General features: G+C 41.4%; 1 long non-coding RNA gene across 2 annotated transcripts; it reads left to right on the forward strand.

The window, feature by feature from the left end:
• The first annotated feature begins 2,112 nt into the window (after nt 1-2,112).
• LOC146544955 (uncharacterized) lies at nt 2,113-22,156 on the forward strand. Of its 2 annotated transcripts, XR_014882162.1 has the most exons (4): nt 2,113-2,297; nt 2,453-2,556; nt 16,637-16,810; nt 18,678-22,152. It is a non-coding gene; the product is annotated as an uncharacterized LOC146544955 (long non-coding RNA). The 2 variants fall into 2 exon arrangements; XR_014882161.1 differs by having other exon boundaries at nt 2,118-2,297; nt 16,637-22,156.
• The last annotated feature ends 3,120 nt before the right edge of the window (nt 22,157-25,276 follow it).

Consider the following 25,276-nt stretch of genomic DNA (forward strand, 5'->3'; position numbering starts at 1 on the left):
CCCTGGGAGAAGGGGTCTGGCTCACCAGGTATACCACAGTGCTCTCGCTTGAGCCCCAGCTTTAGCAGACAAAAGCAAGGTATCATTAGAAAAGGGAGAATTTCAGAGCTGCACCAGGAAGAGGTAGAAGATAAACTGCACTCAGAAGGCACGTGCCTTCCAAACAGCCAGGGCTGGCTTCACGCAGATGCTGTGTGCTGTTATACAGCATCTCCCCCAGATATAAATAGTAGTGTCAGCCAGGCATGCCTTCAGCCAGCCAATAGCTTGCGCATGTTCCTCCCAAGCCACAATAATTTGTGTTTTCATCACCTCCAGCCCTCACTGTACAACACGTTGCCTGGAGAGAACATCACAATGCCTGTGGTCCGAGTGACCCACAGCAAATTCAGACCAATATGATCAAATACAGGCCTCAGATGTGCTGTGCAGTTTGCTCTCTCCACCTGCCTCTGTCTGTCCACTGTCCCTCAGCTGCAAGTTGGCGGTGTCTCCAGGCCCACCTGGCCAGGGAGATTAGTACAGCCCTGTGCCCAACAGGCCCTGAGGAAGTCCATCAGCGTAGCTTGGCAAGATTTCTCCTGAAGCCGGGCTCACACTGGGGATGATCTAATTTAGGAATGTGGCAGATAGTTCAGATGCTTATCCAGAGTTTAAAGAGTAGACAAACCTTTTATCCTGCAAGATTTGGCTAGGTCCTGCAGTCCTTATTCAGGCAAAACTATAGCTGGCTTTAATGGGAGTTTTGGCTGGGAAAAAAAATAAAAAGAAAAAAAAGACACCTGCAAGATTTAACTTTTCCCTGGAATTCTCTTGAGATTTCTGGTTGATTGTGTTCAAACTACAAAAGCAATTTAAACATGCGTTCACCATTCAGCCTCCAGTCACAACCTGGATCCTCAACCATCGTACTAAGTGTCAGTGAAAGATAACCAAGGAAAACTGAAGTGAGAGAAAAAAAATCTTGAAGAGAGAGAAAGATCTTGCACACTGGACAAACGCTACAAAAAATGATTTTATTCCAGGATTTGTAGGGCAGAACTAAAGCATGCTGTCTTATTATCCAGCAAGATCTGCATACTTTAAATATGGATGTTATGTAAACATGACAGTCACATGCATCACCACATTCACAGAAAGTTCTCTCTTTGGCTGTGCCCTATACACACATTTGGTCTGAAATATGTACGACCAGCAACAACTGCTGGTGCTGTACATCTACATAGGCAAGGCAGAGAGAGAGCGCTGCTGCAGTGCACGTGTACTTATTTGTGGAGGCTCTGTATGAAAAATCTGGTCATTTCCTCTCCTGTAGTAACAAGCTCGATAGCCATCTAATCGTGTATGGTAGGAGTGTAACTGCCTTCTTCCCACTATAGCCACAAGATACCATTTCATTTCTGGCTCATCTAGCTGTTTGGTCTCTTGTGTCCCTGAGGATAATTAGTCCTGAACACAGGGAAACTATTTATCTTGCACCAGGGATATTCTGTCAAATACTTCCTCACACAAAAACTCATTTAAAGGGATAAAGAACACTACCTGAGGAATTGAATACATCTGCAGGCTTCTAGTTTCTTCCAGTAGGTGAAATATCTGAAATCACAGAGCCTCATTTTGGTGACTAGTTGGGAGCCAATTAGCTTCATTTTGAACTAGGAAAGCTGCATCACCTCTACAACCTCTGCAACAACCTCTAAGGAGCAAGTCCTATTTGTTGTAAACAAATCTGATTTGCTCTGTTTTTGCTTCCCCAGAAATACTGCACAACGGTCACAGATAAAGTTGCTTTATAGGGTAAGCCTCCACCATCGCTGAAAACAGGCATTGTTTTTCTTCTCTCCAGGAGAGGAAAAATGAATGTGACAGTTTGCAGCCACCATTGGTAGTGGCTGCAAACTAAACTCTCTCACCAGAAGTTCTCCCCAAGGCTTCTTTAAATATTCCATGACTAGCTATGTCCAAATGCATTTCCCAAAGGATCAAAGTACATTCTTCTTTCACTTGACAGAAGGCACTGAGTTGTTGCTATCAGTTTGCTCTTACAATCCTTTTGCATCACCCGCTCACAGAAATAAACATTCTTTGAGGTTTTTCCTGATGCAGTAACTGACCATGCCACCACAGCTTTATTTTGGCCAGAGATGCCTGTGGCATTTCTGCAAGAGGACAAGCATTGCGTTCAGACCCCATTAAAGACAGAGCTCAGTTTTTACAGCAGTTTGGCAAGTCCGATAAAAAGAAAGAAAATCAAATTACTAGGACTTGAAATATAAAGTAGATGAACCAATCTAGAGGTAAGTTCTGCGCATGTCTTCAGGCTTTAAATACACATTTGCCCTGATTTTCCTGCACAGTGAAACAAAGTAACTCTAAAACATTTTAAAAGTAAAGAAATTAGAGAACTAGCACATTTGTATCTGTATGAATCTTTTCTTTCATGCAAACTCAGCCCTTATGCTGTGATACATGCCACATGTGAAATCTGAGCACAGGGATCTTGGTAGAAGACAGTCTCTCCTGGAGTGTACACAAGCGGCACATTCTCCTTACGAGGTAAGTCTGAAAGCCTTGCATGGTGTCACATTTCAGCCCTTACTTAAGAAAAAAATCCCTAAATAAGGTCTGTATAATGGTATGGAGTTGAGGCATGTTCTTACCAATCCATCAGGGTAACTGGCCACCATACACTGTGCGGGTAATAAATGCCATTCAGGCTTCATTACATGTCCTTTATTAAAAGCTATATGGGGAAGGCAGAAATAAAAATTACAAGAAGTAGCGTATCAAGCCAACTCCCCACATTAACACCATGGTGTACATAGTGTGACACGCTGGCTGCATGGGAGTTTGCCCTAGTTTTACCAGGGGAGCAAGTCAAGTGCAGTACCTCATATCACAGCCTGCTAAGTTGCTAAGCAGGGAGCTGTAACCAGCTAGAGAACAAAGTGGTTTTAGTATTCATGTTGACCTAATATGGACAGATCTGCATTCATGCTGCCTAGGTTGAGAGCCTCCTGTTTTTTTTGTTGGTTTTTTTTTTTTTTTTTTTTTTTTTTCTATATACTGAACTCCCATTAATCTCCTCTGAAATTATTCCAAGATATCATTTCTTTTCTGGCAAAGACGGCTAATAAATTTCTCATGCACTTTTCAATCTCAGGCAATAACTTTTACTTCTCCCTGTCTCCTGTTACTCAAGTTAAGGAGGTCACTGAAGAAATACAGATTAAAAAAAAAAAAAAAGAGAGAGAGAGAGAGAGAGAAGAAAGAAATTTGGAAAGGGCTGTTTCCTTTGTTTGTTTTACCCTCACAAAACATTTAGTCACCTTAGACAGTCAAAAGGTTTTCTGTCTCCCCCTACGAATGCACAGCAAGAAGCCCATACTTCTTTTGAAGGGACCGTCATCCTGTCACTGTGAACAAAGTCCTGGTTTTAATTCTGCCTTTAACAAGGAAAAACTCCACATGGTATCAGTCCTTAAGACATGGACAGGATATATTCTCTGCAGCACGTTGCTAATGACCTGCTTTCAAGAAAGCCTCATAAACAACAGAATTGATGTCACTGAGGAAAAGAAGACAAACAGCAGACAGAGCTGTGTAAGAGGATAAAAACTTCTCCAGATAGATTTTCCCTTGGAGAAATCATAACACAAAACCAGGCTTTGAGGTACCTGAGCACATTGGAAGACTGAGGGTTAGAATCTCTGTACCTCGATTTCACCATTTTTCAGTATTGCAGTTGGCCTTACTGCCTCAAAATGTAATGACAGGACTTAATTAACTGAAGCCCATTAAGCACCTTAATGATGACAAGTATCACATAGTTGCCAAGTATATATACTTACATGTATATGAAGGTATTAGCAACCAAGATAGGGAGCTAGGAAGATCTGGAAGATGCATGCTGAACATAGCATTTCATGTAGGCCAAAGTGATGTAGACACCACAATCTATGAGGCATGTCTCAAGAGCACCAAGAATAGGACTGCATTAAATATCACATTTTTGTAGATTTCAGTGTGAACTTAATTATAGTGAGAGAAAAAAGAAAATCATAAAGAAATAACGAAAGTCTTGAGCAGTTATGATATATTAAATCTCTTAATAATACTGAAACTCCAATGCTAGAGTTTTTCTACATTTTATTTAATTCTCATTTTTTTCTTGGGTATCTGAGACCAGGAAAACAAAAGGATAAAGCATTTGCCTTCTGCAGCATGCCTTTGAATATGAGGACAAATATTGTCAGATGCACTTCACAGCTGTAAAAATAACAGATTCTCTTCAGTCAATTCCTAGATAAGAAAAAGGAGTCAGCCACCCTGGCTCACAGGCAAGAAAGAAGGGATATTTTCAGAAATTCCCCTAAGATTAATTTTGGCAAGTATCTCCTTCATAAGTGAGGTGAAATTTTCCATCTTCCAATGGAAATTGAGAACATGACAAAGCAAAAGAATAGACCTTCTTAAAACAAAACATGCAGATATGGACATTAGCATCCTGCTGGTGAAGCACTCTGAAAGAAGAATGAGAATGTAGGAGCCTGGAATTGATTTTGAAAGAAGACCTTTTTGTTGTCAGAAAGTAGGAGATACAGTCTGAGATAGGAAATAGAAGTGGAGACCAGCAAATTCTATTAAATTTGTTTAAAAATACTTCTGAATGTTTGTTAAAGACCCTATATCAAGTAAAGTCATTCCACTGTGGGAAATAAGTTGCATAGGTTATATTTATAGGAAAAAAAGAAACAAACAAAAAAAACACAACAACATAATGCATTAAGAATATAAAAGACTTACTCTCAAACATCTATATTGTAGCCATACCCTACTAAAATCTTTGTACTGACCTATCCCAACTCATGTACACACCTTTTTAAATCACAAAATTACAACAATTTGAAGTACCTTATCACATATTCTTTGGCTCATTTATCATTACCAGCAGCGAGAATTTGCAAAGATGAATAAATTGAAAGCTCTGTTGATTACACACAGATATTAAAAAAAAAAAAAAATTGTACCACATTTAATAGTAGTCTTAGAAGAGCAAATAAATGTACTTCTGTATCCTTGAATGTGTGTGCCTAAAGCAAATTAAGGAAAAGCTGCTGAATAAGAAAATGATGCTTTTCATATTTTGTTCTGACTTAATTAAAGTTTAAATTTCCTCACAGTTTTCATGAGGAGAATATATTTTTAATTACTATATGTGACCTTTTTATATTTTAGCTCGAGTACGAAACATCCAGATCAATGAAAAGTAATTTAAAGCAACCTGAACAAATACATGCTTGTCTGAAAGCAGAGGAATGTGAAACTTGCACTCAATTTTAGCAGCTCTTGATCCCACTGTCTCACGTGGATTGTTTGGAGGGCTTAGGAGGCCTTAGGGGAGGATCTGAGCTTGCACAAGGAGCAGGGTTGTACCCTTTTAACTGACAGTACAGCCTGTCATACACATATTTTTCCTGTAGATTTTTTTCCCTGCTGTACTCTCTCTTCCCTTTTCTTAAATTAAATTAATGCTTTTCATGGTCTTGGGGAACTGAAGCCTAACATACGTACATAGGAAGGGAGAGATCTATGCACCCCAGTACTCTCTCCACTACAGGAATTTTCTGCAACTATCATGAGAGCTTTCCCTTTCCCTGTCCTAATCAGTACACACTGAAATTTTGAAAGGAAAAAAAAAAAAAAAAAAAAAAGTATGTTCATCCACTTAGTAATCAGTGGTGTGGTCCCAGAGCTTTTGCCAAGATAAATTGGGACACATTTTCAGACACCCTTGAAGGCAGAGAGGTCTCACTTAGACTGGAAGGCTGGGCAATCACCAGCTGTATGAAATTTAACCAGATTGAGTTCTGCACTTGGAATGGAATAGCTCTGGATGTATAGACAAATTGGAGGATGGGAGGCTGGAGAGTAGCCCCGTAGAAAGGGAGCTGAGAGTCTAGCTGACAGCAAGTTGAATCTGAGCCAGCAGTGTGCCCTGGCAGCACAAATGGCCACCCATACTTTGGGGTACATTTGACCCAGCTCCATTCTGCATGGCCTCACCTTGAGCACTGTGTGAAACTTTGGTCGCCACAATATAAGGACATAAAACTATGAGAGAAGCAGTCTCTCCAACCACACTGCATATCAGTGACTAATGCTGCCCATGGTTTTCAGCACCTTTCTTGCACAGGTGGTTTTGTCAGGCAAGGTGCCAATTCAACAAAAAACATTTTCTTCGTGTACTAGATTAGCAATAGCACGTGAGTGAAGTGATTTAGTTGCAGTAGTTCCTTGTTTTCCCTGGCAGGTACCCACACAAATGTGAGAGAAGAAAATGCTTACATTCATACTTCCTCTAAAAAAACACTTGTGAAACTGTGTCGTTACATGCATGAGAATAAGTCTTGTCAGATCACAGCAAGTAGACATGTGAAACTGTGGTGTTCAGTAAAATTTTTCATTGTTAGTTTAAAAAACTTAGAATCATTATGTTGCTATCACACATTCTCAAACCACTGATAGTACATAAACCACCTTACCGATCTCTAACAAGATCTACTAGACTTACATTTTATTAGATAAAACATTTCCCAAAGAATCTGAACCTAGTCAAATAACACATTACCTAAAATATCCTTAATATTCTCCTAATAAACACCCCATGGGGAAAGACTTCCCTTGCAGTCTGCCCCATAAAAAGAAAGATTTTTTGGCTTTGAAGGAAAAGTCCATGTCTGGTATGACACCACTTTGTTTTCCACACCTAAGAACAAGCTGCAATTCTAATGAATTAAAACTTTTTTCTTTTTCTTTTTTTTTTTTTTTTTTTTTTTTTTTTGACAACTATTTTTCACAAGACTGTGTACTTGGAAATACGGCAATTGAGGAATATCAGGAGAGAGGAATAAATAGGGTGAAATATTTAGAATGACACATTAATATTCCAAATTAGAAGAATCTGAAAATCCAGTTTGATGGAATTATATAATTTAGGATTATTTATGTTGAGTGAGTAAATCTTGGTATTGGGATCCAGGTGACTGATCCTAATCCTGTCACTGTTCCAGGAACAGTGCCGAGGGCAAGCCTCTTACCCAATTTTATTTTGCATTAGAGATGACAAATACTGCTCCTTGAAGCAGAACTCTTAATGCAGCAAGGAAACATATTGTTTTTACTTACTGTCTTATTTATTCAGTGTGGACTATAAAGCAATGGAACACCAAAAGCATTTATCAAAGATGTCTTTTTAGGTCAGAGGTACCTCAGGAGGAACAAAACAAATTATTTCAGAGGAAGTCTATTCTAGGTGGTCTCACAAGGGTGTTAGTCACACTGATGATTCAGAAAAGGTAACTGATTAAAGCTATTGGCAATCAAACAAAATATGAGTAAGTCCAGTTTCTGAATATTTTAGAACATAGTATTGCTAATGGCTTTTATTTTAAATTAAAAGCTACTACTCAGTGGGAATGGAGGCATAGGAAACAACATCAGAAAGTTCTTTAGTAATTGCCAACCTAACAGTAATATTATGCTAGATGCATACTACCTGAGATCGTTTTAATTATCTATCCTAATGGCAGAGGTAACTCTTCAGATATCGTCTACTACAAATAAGATGGTGTAACTTGACAGGCCTGAGCAATTGACAGGCCTACAGATTACAACTATGAATGAGATATTTTTAGTTTAAGGTAATACAGCTGCTGTCTCAGACAACTCAGTCTCAACCTAGAGAAAAATCATGAAAATGTTACCTGTATTATCCCGACAGTCTAGTCCACAACAAAATATTTCCTCCACCCTCCATTTTGACCTGTTACTCATGAACCAGATCAATGCTCTTCCTGTCTCTAAACCAAAAGAGCAGCACACCTGTTATCAATGGATCTCATTAATACTCTTTTCAGGAGAGACAGGTTTACCTCCTTAGCTGAAGAAATTGTAACAAGTCCCTTGCAAAAAGTTGTTTCAATCATTTTGTCAGATCTTTCTAATTTTTGTATTGCCTTCTTTGGACAAGGAATGGGAGGGGTTGATGAGAGAGGGCTAGAATGAACAGCAAAATGATGGTGGCAAGGCAGTACAAGTACAGAATTTTTCCAGAATTTACTTTTAATCCTCAATATTAGGTTGCAGGCTCTGCTCTTGTGAAGAAATGAGATCATGTCATCTTGATGCTGTCCTGGCAATGAACAGTAATAACAAGTCTACACATATTCTTTCAGATACGTCAGAAATGCCCAATATCATCCTACTAGAAGGCTCTGCTGACAACTGAGAGCTGTGAAGAGGAAGAAGTCACTATCACAGTGACTTAATGACTTCCCAAAGAGATCTAGACTAGAGCGTAGCAAGAAGTACTGAGCATGGCATTCCTTCCATCATGGGAGAATAGTATGGAGCAGTTAGTTATGAGACATCAGAGATAGGTAAAAAATACACTGACTGCCAGAGCCAGGCCATTTCCTTTTCCTGGTATTTTTTGGAAAATGAAAGCTGTTTGCAAACTTGTCAGATTTCAGTTTTGTTGTTTGCTCATTGAGAGTTCTGGATAAATCTTTTTTATGCATTAATTTCGTGAGCTGCTAAGTGTGTCAGACATCAATAGGCTAGGCAGATCTGAGCAGTGTAGGAAAGGAAATATATGTTTATGGTATGGCCGTCAGCATTATTAAGATCATCTAAATGGTGTTTCAATATATTTTAAAGCCACTGTGCACAAACTGAAAAATTTGCAAGTGTATTGAAGTTATGTCAATGAGTGAAATGTGAAATATACCAGTACCCATCAATGAACTCCATTTCACGTGGTATATTGAACACATGTCCAGGATTTGTGAGAACTTCATGCAGGCAAGTGCAGAAAAAGTGAATGACAACTGACTGGAGGATCCCTGAATGGTTTCAGCACAGCAGCCTAGAGACACCAAATATGACCACTGGATGAGTCTGATGGCGGTGGATCTAATTGCTCTGATGGAATGAGGGGTGAAACAAGCCTGGCTGAAATGGGAGCTATAACTCAACAGGTTTTATGAGCTATTGCAAAAGAAATACAGGTCCCAAACACAGGTAGTTGTAAGAAAAGTAATTCACTGGTCATTAGCTGGAATCCTGACTTTTGAAAGAGAAGAAAGATAAGACAGGGAGAGATCAGAGCCATCAAAGTCATTCAAGTGCTTTTAGTAATAAAAAGAATGTGGTCAGACAGATCTCTGCTATGCCTCTGTACTGTGGTGCCTTGTCCCTAAGGGGTCAAAACTGAAGCCCAAAAGTCTCTGAGTTTAGATGTAAGACACTTGTGTCTGGCCTCTATTCACACAAAGGTGTCATTCAGTAGGAGTAAGTGTGAAATGCTGCCCTTAGGAAAGAGTAGGTGGTTGGGGATTGCTGGCTGAACATGAAGAAATTCCAGGTCCAACTCCAGGCACCATGCCTCCATAAAAACATGTGCCAAATTAAGGGAATTGGAAGGAGGGTAGAGTGAATCATAAGAGGTCTAGAAATTATGGCATGTGGTAAGAGAGAGAAGGTCAGTGGCTATTTAGTCAAGGGAAGAGAGGACCAAGGGATGACATGATAGCTCCCTTCCAAAAAGCTGCTACAAAGAACAAGCAAATAAACAATCTTCGTCTCCACTGAGAGTAGGATTAGAAATAATGAGCTTAGGCTGCAGCAAGAGAGACTTGGTTTAGGCATTAGAAAAATTTTCTAGTGATAAGGGGAGCTGAGCACTGGAATAGGTTATCTAGAGAGGTTGCAGACTGTCACTGGTGGACTTTTAAGGGCAGATTGGACTGTCTCAGATGGATGGGCCAGCTGATACTAAGAGGCTCTTCCCAGACCTGCTTTTTGCTGATTTTCTGTACTAAACATGAAATCCAGCTGTGTCTCTTTGGAGTGGCTTACCTGAAGTACAGCGTGGTTTAGATATTTCCTAAATGAGTTTTTTTAAAACAAAACAATACATAACAAAAAAAAAATCTTCATGTTTGCCAGCTTTTGTGGCATTTTCTTCAGTCTCTCTGTACTTGACCCATTTCTAAGAGCTCTGGCTCCTGGAGTCAAGCAGATTCATGAAAACTTAGCTTAAATAAGCAAAAAAAAAAAGATCTAAATTTATGGAGCAGGATAAAATAAAATAAAACAGATTATAAGCATGACAGAGAAGTACTTCCAGCAGTTATAATTCCACAAGAGAAGTGAAATACGTTAGTTAGCTTAAAAATAAAAAATCAAAAAAATTTCTGATTAAAAAAAAAAGTCTTATAATCGGGACTGACTTCATTTTTCAGTATTCATATTCAGTGTTTAATATGTTTAATGGCTGTCATCTATGGTAAGTCTGGCCCTGAAGTCAGTAAAAAGGGAAATTGTATTGCTGAATGACAGGTTCAGAAACTAAATGTCCCTCCCCGTGAGAAGCATAGAGGTAGGAACATAGGTGCCCTCTTTCCAGTCCAAACTTGGAGGCACCTAATGAAACCAGCAGGGGACAAAAAAGAAAAAGAGAAAAGCCAAATGAGTTCCACTGTAAAAAATGCACCTAAGAAAATAGAATCTCCTGCCCCAGGGTACTGTGGATCTCACATGTGTTCCTGGGGATGCTGTGAATGTGTCTATGTGTGAGCCTCCAGAACAGGAACTACTCCAGCTCCAAACGATTGGTGCCTGAGGGAATGGGTGGGAGAAAGTACTGTCCTCTGTCTCCTTTCATGGTCTACTCCTAAGCAGCTGTTCTGAGTCACTGTTGGAGATGGAACATTAGACCAGCCCTTCAGTCTAACCTCAGAAAGTCACTCTTGTGCTCTTTTATTCTTAAGTTGTAGTTCTGAAGAGCTGAGGCATACTGGCAGGGGCTGTATGAGGGTATTTTATATTCATTCTCTGAACATCAGACCTCTATTTCCAAGGCTGTCAACCACACCCTGCCAATAAATTCCCTAAATAAAAACTTCTAAAATAAACAAGGTTCACAAATAAAACTGATAGTACAGAATTAGTTGAGTGCATGAATATAATGATACTTATCATAAAAATGTGTGCGGTGCAAGTTTTCATCTGACCCCATCATCATTCTGCATTCTTTTTCATTATCATAAATCAAAAAGCATTGTTTGCTTTAAATCGCTTGCTGCTTAAAGATGAATCACCTTTGATTTCCTGGGTTTTGCTTACAGCAAAAAATAGAAAAGCTTTCAAAACTGCAACAGTAAAAATCCCTGGTCTCACTTTGCATAAGAAAATTCAGAGAGCTCTAAAATTTAATCTAGCAAGCAACATAAAAGTGAAACAGAACTGTGATTTAGGAAAAAAAATGTTTCTCCATCTGTGGAGCTATTAATCTACAGTTTCGTCCAGAGAGTGCATATACAGCAGACTGTGAAGAGGGACCCTGAGATCTAATGGCTTGAAGCCGATAGGTCCTCAAATGTTTAATCTAACTGCAGGTGCATATCTAAGCTTCTCTGTCACATTTGTCCCTGTGGATAAGAAACCACTAAGCATCCTGTGCTGGATTGTGCAGACACAAGCTATGTCACTTAAAGCATATTCCATGTGGTGATGACTGATGTGCAAATTACCCAAGGCACCTCAAGAGGCTTGCCTACCCAGCTCTTCCTATTTGGAGAAGCAGTGCCCTCTCATTCCCTCCCTTCATCCCACAGACTTGACATTACACCCCATGCACACAAGTGCAATTAGATTCTTGCTGCTTTTTCCAAAGTCAGGAAAAATAGGCCCATTTAAAAAGTCAGTTGAATAAACTGATGAGTCCAACAGGCTGGAACAGCAAAACAGATCACAACTTGGCCTAAGTCATCCCTTAGGGTGGAACAGAGAAGAAATACATTGCATGCAGTTGTATCTAGGTTTTCTATGTGACGAAAACTCTCACAAGAAAAAAAACAAGCAAAAATAAAACAGGCTTCATTCTTTATGTCTCCCGTTAGCTAGAAACCTCATGGCAATACCCATCAATTTAACTTCTGGATGTCTGGATACTAGCCAGGAAGCACTCAGCTTCCATATGCTCAGCAAAGAGAGCAACAGAAACAGTGCAGTGCTATTGTCAGGCGAGGCAGGTAAATCACTGCATATTTCTTTACATATTTTCTGAAACTCGGTTCCCAACTTTAGGTAACTGAAATTAGCAGGGTTTGGTAACAAGCCCTGGATGTCCCACAAGCAGATCTAAATCTTTGAACCTGCCTGAGTTGGTTGCATTTGCCCACGTGGCTGTATTTTTTTTACCTGTCTTTATACCCATGAGGGGAAATGGAAATTGTTTCCTGCGAGGAGACTAATTATTCTTTGTCTTTGTGAGGCAGCATAATTTGAAAGTATAAGAGGGGAGCTGAAGTCAGATGCAGTTATGTTGTAACCTCTGTTGTACTGGTAACAGTCTATGGGGAAGTTGGTTTATTTCAGCCTCACTTTCCCTTCTCTCTGTAAAACAGAGACCTTATATGCATCTGTGGGGAAAGTGTGCAATTTATTAAACATATGAAGCAGTAAAAAAGCAATTCATCTTGTACTTTTTAGCTGTCTGTAAGTTAGTGTCTGATCTAACTAGGCTCCCTCCACAGCCCAGGAACAGAGAAAGGTTGGATAAATCACCTTCTTTTCCTTCACTGATTGCGGAAGGAGGCCAGACATCTGGCTTTTAAATTACTGTGTTTAGGCAAAATTAATTCCATCTTAAATGTCCAGAGTCATACTAAAAGCAAGGAATCTTCTGCTGTTGGCACATCCCAGCCTCCTCTATTAGAAAGCTGAAGGATGTGCTCCTGGTGAGCTGGCTTTTGCATTTTTCTTTCCAGAAACTGTGTACATTCAGCAGCATTCTTCTCCTTTACTTAGTCCTTGATTATTTATTTGAGACATTAGGAAACCATCACTTTGATCGCTTTGATCTACCACAGCTGCTAGGTTGCCAGCCTGCTCCCTTCTGGCAACACATCAGCCCCTATGAAGTACACAGGTAGGATTTCCTTGCAAGAGAGCAGCTCTTGTCACAAATGCAAACTGAGGTTATTGTGGTAACATGCCCACATCCTTTAACCAACATTCCTGTCGCAGTACAGACAATCAACACACAATGCAGATCCAAATCCTCATGATTTTTAACCAAAAGTTTGCCTTTTGGAAGAGTGTGCCAGGCTGTATAAGCCCACCTTCTCTCCTTAGATCAGAAGAACCCCCCAAATCCTGTGAACCTACTGAGATTTGAGGGAACACCCCCAAATTTCACATGTGCTGAACAGACATCAAAGAAGAAGGGTTTGCAGTCACTACTGCCTGACATGGAATTCACGTGCAAGTCACAAGGGGCTTGTACAAGGTTTTGAAGTCTGACCCATGCAGTCACAGGATTGTATTCTTTGCTTTTCCCTTGGATAATATCTTTCCCTTAAAATTGAATGCTCTGCATCTATGCATCTCTTCACTTTGTGGATTAATAGCTGGTTACTTCAAAAACCAACTGCTGGTGAATCTGGGGTGCCTTTTGCCCTCCAAGCCCCTTGGCTAAGCTAAAATTTTCTAATGCAATATGTTACTTCCACTAATAATAATAAGCAAGCATTTTCATGGCAATTTCCATAATCAAAGTTCCCCACTCAAGTGCTGCTCTGGATCAGCTGACTTTGCAGGGAAGAAACCAAGGCAAAAGAATTATGCAAAATGCTCAAAGCCACAGAGTGAGTCATACTCAAGGCATAAAAAAAAAAAATAAAAAAATAAAAAATAATAATAATAAAAAAATAAAAAAAAAAAACACCACCTTTTAGTTCTCTGATCAGTGCTTACACCCAAAGGCAATCCCTGTCTTTCACAGCTAGGGATCAATTCCAACACCAGTTACACAAAGACAGTTCCACTTACTCCTTCATAGTTAGCCCTGATTTACTGCACCATCTGTGAGATCAGCATGTGGCACAAGACACTCTTATGACTGGAAAATACTGACAAGGAAAATATATTTACATATTTCTTCTTGCTCTCCATTTCTAATCCTTAATGGCCAGCTTTCTTCAAGTACTTTCTGTCAAATTTTGACTGAATCAAGAATTTTTCAAATCTAAATCTGTTTGGGGTGGATTTGTTGCATCGTACTGGACATGTATCTCCCTGGCATGCAGTTGGACCTTGTCAAGGAACTTCTCCTATAATTTCTCTTTTTTACTTCATTGTATTTTCTGCTTCTTGGTAATACAGCCATCATCCAGATTTTGCCATTTGTTTCTCTTCTAAGCAGTAATAACCACATTGCTATGGGGAAAAAAATAAAAAGGAAAAAAAGAGAAAAAAATGAAAATAAAACCTCTGTCTACTCATTGATTACAGAAAAGTCCCAAATTTTGGAGAATTGTAATAAAGCACTGATGCCTCACTGAATCGTTGAGCCTCCTGAATGCATTGAGCCTGAAATAAAACATTTACTAATGCAATTAAGAAGAAGTGGCCTGTTACTGTTCTATATTTCAAGTCTTTCTGCACCTTAATCTTGTCTTTCTTAAGGTATAGTTGCAAAGTAATTAAGAGAAAGATGACCTGGTCTGGATTAACAAATGTGAAATAAAAACACTGAGATGAAATCCTTTCAATGACTTGATGAAAGATTTGATTGCTCAGGGAACACAGCTCGCTAAGGTTTGGTTTAGACAAATCTCTAGTTGCCAAAACTTGTGACCTGTTGCTGCTTATTCTCCATTTTGGGAAGGTACCCCACTGAGATGTCCCCATCTCTGATCTTCCTCATGCTGCACATTCTAATGTACATTGACAATAAGTACAGAACAAAAAAATATACTTGCTTTGTCATATCCTTCTCCCTCCCCTGCTTTTTCAGAGGACAAAGGGAGAAAATACTAACTATTCCACTCATTCTTTCCTTTGGGAATCTGAGGTAACTTTGCAATGGAGAGCAGTCCCTTAGCCTCATTCAGGCTGCTGCCCAGGCACCCAGTGCAGAAGGACCAGACTTGTTTGCTCCAGGAAGGGCTGAGCACTCTCAGCCATACTGTTGGGTCTGCCAGTATTCCCAATGGAGTCAGCATAGGTATTGTCACTGCAACTGAAACATCTGGGTCTGAGACCCAAAGCATCTATGTTGCCTTTCTGCCTATTGGCATTGGTTAAATTAAAAATACATAGCTATGCGTATTTGTAGGTGCAACACATGTAATTTGTTCTCATGAGTACATATCATATGGAACACTTGAAAAATACTAATTCCCATTTCAGATCTTACTACAACAGGGACAATACTGAAAAATATTAGTTTGGATAATAATTTTAGGTCAGTTGCTCAGATTTCTGTGCTGAGGAATCAGTAGTGAAATTACTGGTTACTAAAGAGTGCAATTATGCTGCATAAAATCACTCATTTTCCAGAGAATCTTCAGTTATGTTTTATACTGCATCTCCTCCTGCCTCGAATGTGACTTCTGTAGGACCAGGCTGGAAACCGGTATTCTTATCTCAGTTTGTTTGAGCAGCTTGTAAATTCTTGATGGTATCTGGATTTTTCACCAAGTATGAAATTACTGTGAAAGATAGAGCTGGTATATAACAAAAGATTAAAAAGTGTAGGGCTCGCTCCTTAGCATGAAAAAGGAGATGTGTGATTGAAGAAAATCATGAAGGTTGTCAAGAATGATTATTAGAAGTGCTTTTTAAAAACTCAGTGGGGAGTATTACTCACTGTTCTTTGCAATGCAAAAGGTGGGGGCTGTCACAGAAATCATCAGGCTGCAGGGTAAAACAGGCTGAAAGTAAAGAGAAGTAAAAGAAAATGTCTTTCTGTACATTTTTTACAGAACACAAAGTTAAAGTGTGGATCTCATCACCAATGGATCTTGCAAAGACTTAGGGGCATGAGTAGATTCAGGTGCTAATTATAAAAATTCACAGGAGAGAGTCACAAATCGATGCTAAACATGAAGGTGTGGATCTAATCTTAAACTTCCATCTCAGACGTGTTTTAAGGACTAACCGCACCAGACCATTGAAGTGTTTCTAATTCTAGCAACAATATCACCAAGCCACTTAAGACTATTGTGTCCCCTTTGGCCTCTGCCTTTGGAACAGCAGCTATTAGCAGTAGCTTTACAATGAGTGGCCACCTTTGGCCAGGATCACCATATGTTCTCTGCTTTATCAGCTCTCAGGTATCAGAGGTGCCAAGAGAGTTATTTCTATCAGCAATGTCCCATTTTGTATGAATAAAGAACAACTACCTTTATGCATCCCAGACTGCAAGCTCCACTGCAAGGGAAAAAAAAAAGAAAGCTCCAGGGTCCAAGACCTTTGAAATCCCTTATGCATCCTATGCATCACTGTTGTGCAGGTACTAGGAAGAATGGGGTCACCACTACCTCCATCCATCACCAGTACAACTGCAGCACATCCTTTTCCTTGCTATTTTGCCAACTGTTTGGCATTCTGAGATATTACAGACCTACATATAATGACTAGCAGTGTTCCTGAAGGTTTCTCTATATCAGTGACTGTAAAACCAGTGCTTCTATGTGTTCTTCCACAAAAGAGAAAATGTAGCTGCGCAAGGCATAAAATTTAAACAGAGACTTCTTTTTGGACAATGTCTTTTTTATTCCAGATGCTGCATGAAAGAAGGTGGATTTTTTTTTCTGGAGAGCAGCTCTGAGGAGAAGGATTTGTGGGCGCTGGTTGATGAAAGACTCAACGTGAGCTGGCAATGTGCACTTGCAGTCCAGAAGGCCAACTGTATCCTGGGTTACATCAAGAAAATCATAAAAGAAAAGCAAGGGAGGTGATTCTGCCCCTCTACTTTGTTCTCATGTGACCCCATCTGGAGTACTGCATCTAGTTCTGGGGCCATCAACACAAGAAGGACATGGAACTGTTGGAGTGGGTCCAGAGGGGGGCCACAAAGATGATCAGAGGGCTGGGGCACTTCCCCTACAAGATGAGAAAGTTGGGTCTCTTCAGCCTGGAGAAGAGAAGGCTTAGGAGACCTCACAGTGGCCCTTCCAGTATCTGAAGGGGGCCTATAGGAAAGCTGAGGAGGGACTTCTTATAAGGGCAGGTAGTGACAGGATGAGGGGAAATGGCTTTAAACTGGAAGAGGGTAGGTTTAGACTAGATATTAGGAAGAAATTCTTCCTACTGTGAGGGTGGTAAGACACTGAAACAGGTTGCCCAGCAAGCCTTTGGTTCCTCCCTCCCTGGAAGCAATTCAAGGCCAGGCTGGATGAGGCTTTGAGCAACCTGGTCTTGGTCTAGAGGGAGGTGTTCCTGCCTACAGCAGGGGGGTTGGAACTAGGTGATCTTAAAGGTCTCTTCCAATCCAAACCATTCTATGATTTTTTATAGTCACTTCAGTTGAAAAATAATTTTTTTGTTTTAAGTCTGCCATGTCCCCACCAGGCTTACTGCTATCTATGTCAGTATTTTTTTCCACACTTATGAATGAATTTCTCCTTTTACATGTAAATAAGAGACTAGATTGACCTATACAGAATAGGTAAATCAAGAGGTGTATTAAGATGTTCGATCTGTCTCAAAATACTCTGGCATGCCACATACGAGCTGATATTCACTTTCAACTTTAAGGTTGCCGGGACTGGATAGTGCCCCCAAAATATTTTCTAGTAGAATACAGTGTTCTGCAACATGTCCACCTAGAGACCTGATCTATTAGGAAATGAGATCTGAGCACCTATGTGGTTTTTGTTCAGCATAAGACAGAGCACAAGGCTCAGGATAGTCTCACTGCCCAGAGCCAGAAAGGAAGCAAGTCACCTTGTACAATTCCTGGGTGTATTTTCCAGTTTTCATTCTTTCCTCCCATTCAGCCATTCATCAGGTTTGCTTCAGAGCTGGCATGCATCTGAACACTCGCCTGGCCCAGTCTTTGTTGTTATGCCCTTCAATGCACAAAGTCCGGTGCATTTTCCACTCTTCAATAAGAGGTACAAGGGCTGGAAAAACTGGCAGTAGAGCACGTATGCTCCCTTTATCCTAGCAATTCCCATTGTGATTGCATTTACTGTCTCACACAGACTCAGGATGTTAACTAAACTGACAAGGACTGGACAGCAGAGAGAGGAAGGAAGGAAAACATCTGCATTTCCAATCCAGTGACTGCAAATAAAGTTCCTCGACTTTTAGAAGTCTCTCAAGCACAGCATACACAGGGTTTGGAGAAGCCAGGGTCTCCTGATGAAAGTGCTATGCTGTTATTTTCAATGCCACAGCCAGGCTGGGATTATGTTTTGGTCTTCTGAGAAAAGGGAGCTGGTTGTCATGCCTACTTCTGCTCTTTTTTAAAACTCTCAGAGCAACTTTGCAACATAAAATCACTGAGCGTTTACAAAGAAAGCTTTACAAGAGAGATCGCTTACTGCCTTAAACACAGTTTCCATCACCTTCTGCACAATTCATCCATGCTACACAAAGTCCTAAACAGCACACATCCTATCTTTCCCAGTGCAAACCAACAGATAGATTTTTTTTTAAACTGTAAAGCCAGGCTTTTTGTTTAACGCAGTGAAAAGCCAAACATAGCAGGAGCCCGCTGTTAGCGTATAGTATTGAGTCAGTTAGCAAAGAGACTGATGAAAAGATTGATTCATGACATGAAAAGGTTAACCTGGTCCTTTCCTTTGCCTCCCCAGTTTGCCAACATACCTGCCCTAACCAGCACCTTTTGAAGCTGTTGCCACAGCACTACTCCTCCTTCTCAGGCCTCAGCAGTGGGATGAACACATCATCACTTTGCAGACTGCTGAGGAGCTGCATCACAAGTGACACTGGTGGTTGGTCAGAAGTCCCTTGAAATCCGAGGACTTGTGCTCAGGAGGAATTCACACCACATTTCTTCCTTCTTGCTGAAGGCTGAATGTGCAAATCAATATGCCAAAGCTGGGCCATGCTCTGGGGCTCAGGGGTGAACACCAAGCATGCTAGAGCTGGCCAAAGTCATGTACTGCCTGGGTCAGTTGCTCCTTACCTGAGGCTGCACATTTGGTAACTAAAGTTAAGCAATGAGCCACCAGGGAGGACTTCAGAGGTGACAGGCAGGAAGACAACTGGTGCAGCTCCTCTAGGGAAAGCCATGACTGAAAGGAGAAGGGAGGCCCTGACCTGGATATGGTCCTGGACAACCTGTTCTGGGTGGCCTGAGCAGGGGGTGGACCAAGTGACCTCCAGAAGTCCCTTTACCTCCATCAGCCTGTGACCTGGCTTGATCAGTCTGGAGTGGCACCCACATGCCCACAGCCATGCACTTATAGCCTTAGGTAATTTCTTTGCAGTGCCTCAGTACTTAAAGCAACACTGATAATACTTCCAGAACTGTGCCTTAAATAGTCTCTGGGACAGAAGTACAATTTTGATTAAGTAGGAAAGCCTTTATAGGTTAATTAAACAACAATTGCTAAACCATAGCCAACCAATCATTATCTGTGTTTTGATATGGACTTATTACATAACTGTTAAACTTGGTATTTAGCAGATAGCTTCCTTATTTGAAGGACTAAACATCAATTTGAGATACTTCATTTTTAAATGTCACCATTTTGGTTTACTAGACTTCTTGCTGTGCTTAACACAAACAGTGGGTATTTAAAATAATAACAAATCAGCTGTCAGCTGGGAGCACTCAGCAGAAGGTAGGGCCTACCCTGTGACAGCCCTTGCCCTGCTCCCTCCCTCCCAGGGAGGGTCATGACCTCTCTAGGCTACCCCCACCTAGCTCTGGACCTAGGGGCTGATGGGGAGAAATATCAGCACGCCTTCTGAAAAGTGTCTTCCCAGCTCCAGAAGCACCAGCCTAGTTCTCCCAAATAGCCTTTTACCTCTTCCTGGCAGCATTTTATGGAGAGTGACATGGAGCAGGATCCCCTGACCGACTGGTGCCAAGCTGTGGCAGGTGCAAGGCCACTACCTTGCTGCTGTACTCAGAGCTCCTGTGGGCCATGAACTTCAGCTACCATGGGATGAAATACTTGCATGCACCAAGCCAAAGACCATCCCCAACTTCTTTTCAAGCAGGCATCTCTCTTTGAAGTCTACATGGATGGAGATAGCTTTGCCACCACTCAGTTTCTGCTGTCATAATTCTCTTGCTAGTAGATGAGAAACAGTGAAATGACATCCTACCCAAAGAGTCTGAATGTCTGTACCGACTTAGAGCACGATCTTGGTACCAAGGCGCTACACCCATAGAGCCCTATGGCCAAATTATGTCTCCCTACATTCAATTTTTTGTAAAAGTGCTGTTATATCTTTCAGAAGGACAGATCTCCGGCTCTTGCAGCAGTCATCTCAGTGGCAAGCAATGGCTGGGGCCTTCAGCCATCACTGGCAACAAAGAGGTTAAGCATCAGTGAGCCTAGAATGCTGACTTTTGAGAGGTGGGTTTAGGAAGCAGAGCTAACAATATAAGAAGAGGAAGTGCTGGCCATCCGTTTGTTTGTTTATTGTTTCAGCAGTTTGTGCTGTGTGTCTTGTGTGCTATCTCCATCCCTCAGTCTCCCAGCCAGTTCATTATGCACGGGAAGAGGCACTTCCTGCCAGCGACCTCCTGGGTCTCCTCCCATTGTTCGCAGGGCTGATGTAAAGTGCTGGGGGCGGCAGAAAAGGCTGCAAGCCTGCGAGAAGTACTCCAGAGACCTTCTTCAGTTAATAAAACAGATGGCCTTATTGGCATAGGCAAATTTCAGCACTAGCACTAGCATTGCGTTTAGTAGGGTTCATCCAAAGAAAATCCCGAGAAAAATAAAGTGAGGAGTTTAGGTTATCAGAGCCAGGGGGATAAATACAAGAGAGACAAGAGGATGAGCCATACCTCTGGCATACCCTACAGCTTTGCCATTTCTCTGCAGCCTTCAGGGACTAGAGTTGCTCACCGCCTCCTTCTCTGCTAGGACCCATTAGTCAGAAGCAGAGGTGCTCCCTGCCTCCAACAGCCGAGCTCTGATGGCTTAAATCTCACTCCAGTCCCCATGCCCAGCAAGGTCTTTAAGTTCCCCAACTTAAGGCACCTGGATACTCCTTGAAGGCCCAGCATTCTCCCTTCACCTGGTAGAGGGGCTAACAGGCACGAGACTCTAAGCCCGTAAGACCATCAAAACCTTGTTTTCTGAAGCCTCAGAGCCCTATGCACCCCTGTGTTTCTGCAGTGATCAGGCTACAACATCTTGCAGAAGGAGTGTGCTTCTCAGATGCTGTAACAATACCTTGGTATTTATTTATTTTTTTGAAAGAACACTTTGTACAATCCCTGGGCCTGAAGCAACACTAACAAAGACAAACAGCAATGAGCCGGAGCTGCAGATGTGTGCCTGAACTTCCCTAAAATTTAAGGGTCTTTAAGTCTGGCATGGGTTAATCTCCATAAAAGATTGGAGATGAAGGGGAAGAAAAGGGAAAAATGCAAGCAGAACACAGTTAACAAGATACATGGGAGGATGTCACCATCTCTGTGTGCTTGGTAACTGCAGTCTCTTGAAGGTGTGTCCCTAGCTTTTGCACAGCCAGGAGCTGTCATTAGCCAGGAATAAAAGGATTTCTGCTCACTGACACTGGTGTAAGTAAAGAAATTTTTTTTGAAAACCAGCTTTAAAGCACACATTGCCACTTTTGATTATAAAAATCATAGAGGAGTGTGGGTTTTGCTTTAAGTCATGTACTTTTCTTCACTTTCTCACTATATGTTTACTTTTACTCAGGTACTTTTCTAGTACACACCTTAGAAACTTCCATGAAAACTGTGTCCCATTTTTCCACTTTCATTGCTTCTAGAGGCCAAAATTCTCTCATCTGAAACTTTGGAGGAAAAGAACCTCTCAGTTCCTGGGCTTTCTCTCTGCAGGGAATCGTCATTTCCAGGGAAGGGCCAGTGCCTCCCCTTTGGGACAGGAAGTGGCCACAGGAGAACTGTCATCACTGAAAATTTTCTTTCATGAGGAAATATTATTTACACATGCCACATTCAAAAGACAACAGCAGCAAGGAGAACTGGCAATCAACTCTGCTTTAAATAACCATTTTCTAAGGCAGGGAGGAGCATTTTTGTGGCCGTTTCCGTAACAAAGTGTTCCACTTCTGGCCTAGCTATGCAGCATCGTGCTCGTGCATTCCTAACAGCAGTCTTCCCTTCCCTTCCCTGCCCGCCTTTTGTCAACAAATATGTAAGAAAAGAATTTCACCATGTCAGGAATTTTTATGCTTTTGAAACAGAGCTCGCACACTTGACACGACCTAGCCCAGGGACAGAGCTGAGCTGCTGCCCAGATGGGAGGTCAGTCATGATTTTTTACAGATGTTTGGGAACAAATCATTGTGCTTAAAAGAAAAAAAAAAAAAAAAAAAAGGAAAAAAAAAAAGGAAAAAAAAAAAGGAAAAAAAAAATTTCCAGACAGTTCAGAGCCATGATAAATAATTTAGAGAGTGATTAGAGAAATCATGTGAAAGAGTTTTAGGGCTGGATCTTTTGGCTCCCTGATGGGGATACATTTTAATTAAACAGCCAGTAAATAACAAACCAAATACCATCATGCCACTGGATAGTGAAAGCTGTTAAAGAGTTGGATTGAAATGATGTGTGGATATTGAGTGTTTTCAGTCATTTCCCTCATCTATCTTTGGGTGATGAGAAAAGAAAAGGAAAAGCAGTAAAGATTGAGTAGAGTTCTGACATTGTTCATCTCCTCTTTCCTGGTGCAGAAGTCACTAGAGACGAAGAAATAGAAGGAAAGCAGAAATTATTAATTTCCTCCCCTCCCTCCCCCTGGAGAAAGAAGGAATAAGACAATCACATAGGCAGGATGCAAGTCTCTGTCACAGGGAATGCAGAATGGTCCTGGTCTGTCAGAGTAAAAACTTGCAAGAGAAGAGGGATGCCCTCCATAAATTATGTATTTTGCCTGATCTCTGTTAGCTTGCATTATTTAATATTTTAAACAATTACAAAAAGCCCTGACAACAGCTCTTTCAAATGTATGTGGCAACTGAGCTACTTAAAGAGCTGTTTCTCCTCCAAAGTTTCTTTGGAGCACAAATTAATTTCGGACCCAGTTTTCAAATACTTTCCTTCCAACTGAAGACTGGAGGGAGAAGAGGCCACCCATCTGCCAAAAAACTAAGGGAAAGGGTGAACTAACATAGGTAGAACTAAGTGTTCAAGGTAACCTGGACCGTATGGATGGGAGGGCTAAACAACAAACACTCTGGACTTAATATTACTTGGCAAAATTCCTAAGACTGTATATAATTGCCCATACACCTTTTATGACATCCAGGCAGACTACTGGCAGAGCAGTAGATTCCTCACCCTCCTTCAGAAGGACAGATTCATGAAGGACACATTTCTCCTCTGCACTGTGAAACAAGCCCACTGCTCACATCAGCAGAGATGGTGCATCATTAAGGATGCTAGATTAGGTTCAATGCATAAGAAGTTTCTTACTGCCACTGCAAAGGCAAATGCACACCAACAAGAGTAGGTGATGCTCAATAACTAGGAAAAACTCTCTCTGTCCATCTGTATTAAAGCTACTGAGTGATGGCTGACTACAAGGGACACCAGCTGCTTCCTGGTGACTACAGCTAAATTTGGCAATGGGGCACCACAGCAGCGTTTATGGAATCTGAGACAGGATATAGACTGTAAACATTGTTTCCCTGAGATCTTGCTGTGCATTGCTCAAAATTATTTTCAAAGACAACTCATTAACCCTCCACCCACTCTTCTCTGAGGTTGGATATGACGTTTAACAGAAAAATAACAGTCTTCTCTGACTGGAGGCTGGGGCTCTTTCCCTTTCTTCAAGATATTTTCTTAACAATACAAGTATTCTGGGGAATGTCCTGAGCCAAACTATGCTTTTATAATGTTAATTATCTGCATACATATGCTGCATAGGACAGAGCCTGGTTAATTAAGAAATTTTCTCGGACTGCCTATTCCAGTGAGTAAGCAACTAGCAGATAAAGAAAAGCAATGTTCATCCAACCCCTGCTAACTCAAATGCTCCTTAACTTTGATTGCTTGTGGTTGCTTTAGGAGCTAGGAGGGGAACACATACCACATCTCTGCCAATGTCAAGTCTAAGTTATTTGCAGGCAGAAGGATAAGTTTTCTCCCCTTTGCTAACACCAGCAACAGCAGCAGCAGTAAAGCTTTGTTCCCGTGAATGAAGTTCTCAGCTGAGCTCTGTGTGGGGTTTCTAGCAAAGAATGAACTTGCAACCCAGCCTCCTCCTCACTGGAAGCAAGAGGAAAAGCTTTAATAGAAGATTTCCTCAGAGCTCGTGGATTTGCTGTCCTCTTGGGGACAGCTTGGAAGGGCCTGGCACAGCTACTCACACGTAGAAATTGCTTGAACCTTGTGTCCTCACTCAATCAACCTTCTTCTTGCTGAGGCTAATATGAAGACTAAAGGGCTCAAACCACAGACTCTGGCAGGAACTATAGAAGCCAGAAAACGTTAGCACCTTTTCATGTTTCATTGGCATCTGTCCTCCCAGTAGCTCTTCAGGAAATTATGCTCATTTTGTGGACAAGGAAATCGAGGCACAGCTTTTCAAAGAGACTTGTAAAAGGTCAGACACAGCCCCAGATGTACCTGCTGCAGGTGTGCTCCTGCCTCAGGGCACCAGGTGTAGTTGACCAACCAGGCTAAGATCTCTGTCACAGCCATCAGGCTGTAGCATGAGGAGGTCACACTGGGGACTCAGTGCATAGGACCAGTGATGGGAGGCCTCCTGCTCAGGCAGCCTCCCTCCTCTGCCCAGAGGGCCGCGTGGTGTGTGCAAATGCTGAAACAATTGTTTCTGCAGTGCCAGAGTTAGTTACATCTGAAAGGATACCACCGCCCAGTGCGATGTGACATTAGGTTGCCGGCTGGGCACTGGAAGATGGATGTGTTGTTCACTTTGGTGCAGGCAGTTAACAGCACAGCTATTTGGTTACATGAATTTACAAGCTTAGCTGCCAAGTAAGGTAGACCACAGGTTAACAGTGAGGGGTGAAGGTGCTTGTAAAGGTTCAAGCTGAGCCCTGAACCAAGGCGATTACAGCTCACTGGGAGTTCCTGAAGCCCATTAGTGCCAGAGCTAGGAGCTGCCAAGATCCACAGATGAGCAGTTAAGTTTGCAAGCTCAGAGGTAACCATGTGCAGGGAAAGGAATTTGCTTTAATCTCACATAGTCTCTCCCTTTTCTCTGTCCTTCACTGAGCAGCCCTTTGCACACTAGCCCCAAGCTACCTC

The sequence above is a fragment of the Meleagris gallopavo genome, chromosome 2, assembly GCF_905368555.1.
Source record: "Meleagris gallopavo chromosome 2, MGAL_WU_HG_1.1, whole genome shotgun sequence".
In the NCBI taxonomy this organism is placed as follows: Eukaryota; Metazoa; Chordata; class Aves; order Galliformes; family Phasianidae; genus Meleagris; species Meleagris gallopavo.